Source organism: Limulus polyphemus, unplaced genomic scaffold, assembly GCF_000517525.1.
Source record: "Limulus polyphemus unplaced genomic scaffold, Limulus_polyphemus-2.1.2 Scaffold130, whole genome shotgun sequence".
Lineage (NCBI taxonomy): Eukaryota > Metazoa > Arthropoda > Merostomata > Xiphosura > Limulidae > Limulus > Limulus polyphemus.
The window spans coordinates 965311-968428 of record NW_013665740.1 but is presented as its reverse complement, the minus strand read 5'-3'; the positions used below and the strand labels follow the sequence as shown (position 1 = coordinate 968428).

Genomic DNA, 3118 nt, shown 5'->3' with positions numbered 1-3118 from the left:
GGAATATATGGCCTTACAGTTCAAATAACCTGCCTTGATAGTGGCAGGTGAACGCAGCGATGAAAACGTCAAAATGAGAACATTGGTAGGCAGCATAAGTCCGTCTTTATGAGTGGAGATACGACACACCACAGAAACTCCTTGGCTGGAGAAATCAGCGAGGATCTCCGACTCGGAGATGTTCTTCAAATCCCTCTTGACAATAACTCCTCGTGAGGAATTCAAAGTAGCATGGGAAGTAACCTCATTGGCCTTTGAATTCAAGAGGAGTTCATCGTGTTTTGGTGTTGATGTTTCCATCAAGATGTCCCCAGAACGTAGTTTCTTGACTGACTTTGGAGAACCAGCAAGCCCCTCTAATCCCTTCTGAATAAAAAAGGGAGACATTTGCCCTAAAGGTTTTTCCGACAAAGAATGCACGATAAGAAAACGAGGTAAAAGTGCACAATGGGGTGGAGACTGCTTTTCAGAGTCTTCAAAGCGTGGTCGTTTACCAATGAACAGAGTTTTACTATTTTATTTTTATTAGGGTTTGGGGGCTCCATAATATAAAGAGAAAGATTCAGTGCCAACTGACACCACCCACCATAGAGTCTTACGAGGGAACACACTACAATGTAAGCAAGGACACTGCAGCAACGCCAGAGTTTCGTGAGCAGTATACCCAAACACCAGTATCAGACACGATGTCCACAACACCCGTTGAGAACGCCCAACACTGCTACTCAGTTGGCCATAGCCCGACGGGACCAGCCGATTGACCCTGGGAGGGGCACCCTAAGGCCACTCATCTACAGTAATTCAAGGCCAAAGTGGTGTATTGCTGTGCCTCAGACACCACTCAAATACCAAGATCCTCTTCTCCCCTTTACGGGTCGCCACGCACGGCAAACACATGGGTGAATGTTTAGATCCAAGAGGAGGTAATTGAAAATACAGAACCTTCCCTGGGAGGTCCCCTCACCACGTACAAGAATCCACCCCGAGGGGTCATTGCCGGGATGTTTTAGGAGTTATAATACTAAAATTAGGGATTAGATCCTTGCTGTAGGCACAGTGGAACTAGCCTGTTATGGAGCTTTGTGATCGAAACTCACAAATTAAATATAGGAAAGAAATTATTAAAATTTCTGTAGACAAACTTCAGAATAACATTTATACACACCTGATAGCAAAATTTTCTTAAAGAAACAGCAACTGAATGTCTGAGAAAACACGTAACTAGTATAGGTAATATGAAGAAAAATGTACTTCCTGAAATATAATTGTTTTGCAAAATAATTTTGTAACGCATCTACTGATTTATAACATAGCTTATGCTACAAAGTAGTTGTGCGTACGAAAGCAATATTGTAATTTTAGATTGAGATTTCCGCATAGAGTTTGAAAGTTTTCATGAGTGTTTAACACAAGATCACAGCATTAAATAAAATGGCTAAAAATACACAATATGTAATATATAACATTGTTGGTTCGTGTTTAGTAATTAAGTCATGTAAAGTTTCACGTATCTTCGGATAAATGGTAATAATAACATGGGTATGGCACAGACTCTAGCCTGAAAAAGTCACAAGGGTCTAGTCAATATAACAAATTTCATATCATCTGTGATATTATTTATACCATGCAATAACACTGATATTACAAAAAACTGGTCCAGATACTATTTGATAATCAAACTGGATCAGTTTTCGAATACAAACGCATTTGAGTAAACGCAATGAAATTCATTTACTACTACTAATAATAATAATAAGTGTGTGGTTGTTTTTGTAATAATGCTTTCAAATGTTGAAAAATAGTTAGCGAGAAAATGTACAATGGAAAAAAATCAATATTATTTAAAGAGCCAATACTAAGCGACAGTATGAACTCCTTAGTATATTTCAATATATATTTATAAATAAAAGTAGGAACTCAAAGCTCAATAATTTAACATAAAAGTGAAATGCACTCCTATAAGTTCTGTATTATATCTTTATGAATAAAAGTATATCGCACTTGTCTCATTTATTCTGCGATCATTTAGGTGTTTTATTTACTAAAACTGGTGTTCACTTGATGACTGTCTGCATACTCGATAATGAAATAAAAAAATATTAGTTACAGGAATATCATAATTACAGTAAGAATAAGTTAATAATACACTAGGAAAGAAAATTACGTTTATATCAAAATGTCAAAAGTCGTAGTTGCACTATCTATCTTGTCACTCTTGAGTTACCAATTGAATCGCAGGATTAGTGAAATCTCCTAGAATTGTGAGGCTTATTTACAGACATAATTCCATTTTCTTATAAGACCTTATACATATTTCATTCTCTGTTAGATTTTACAGTCTTTAGTGAACGTTATTCTAAAGTTTAATATTCGATATTTAATCCACTCTGTTATATTTAGTAGTCACTCAAAACTTACAGAAGGATAAATAACCGAGATTTACTAGACTGATAAAAATATATTCAACACTGGCCATCAGAGAAGTGGAAGACAGATTTATCCACTTGTTTGATCACTTACACTACTTATTACAACTTACGAAAATGACATTTTACTGGGCGAGAAAATTAAAAATTATTATACTAATTACTGTAGAAAAGTTAAAAAAAGATATTAAAATGGATGCTCACTCTTTCATTTAATGAAAAAACACAGCAGATAATAATTCATATGGACAACTAAACAACCAAGATATTTTTACAGGCTGTCTAAATTACGACTTAAAGTATGTGAATAATGTTTTCAAAGTTTACTTTCGATTGATTGCCCTGTAAGCATATACCAAATTATGTGTGATTCGTTATATATATTTATTTAGAATTTCGTAAACGGGAGGTTTTGATTGAAGTGCGATTATGAAATGGAAGGCTAAAGATATCGAAGGTTGTATCTAAGTGTTTTACACAAACGTCGCTACAATTTCCAATATTATTTTTGTTTTGTTTGTTTGTTTTTTTGGAATTTCGCGCAAAGCTACACGAGGGCTATCTGCGCTAGCCGTCCCTAATTTAGCAGTGTTAGGCTAGAGGGAAGGCAGCTGGTCATCACCACTCACCGCCAACCCTTGGGCTACTCTTTTACCAACGAATAGTTGGATTGACTGTCACTTTATAACGCC

The 3118-nt window shown here is 35.9% G+C and overlaps 1 protein-coding gene across 2 annotated transcripts in view; it reads right to left on the bottom strand.

Moving 5' to 3' along the window:
- The window catches only part of LOC106473464 (neuronal acetylcholine receptor subunit alpha-7-like), a 112678-nt gene that overhangs the window by 57617 nt on the left and 51943 nt on the right, over positions 1-3118 (bottom strand). The gene's annotated exons all lie outside the window — the stretch shown is intronic.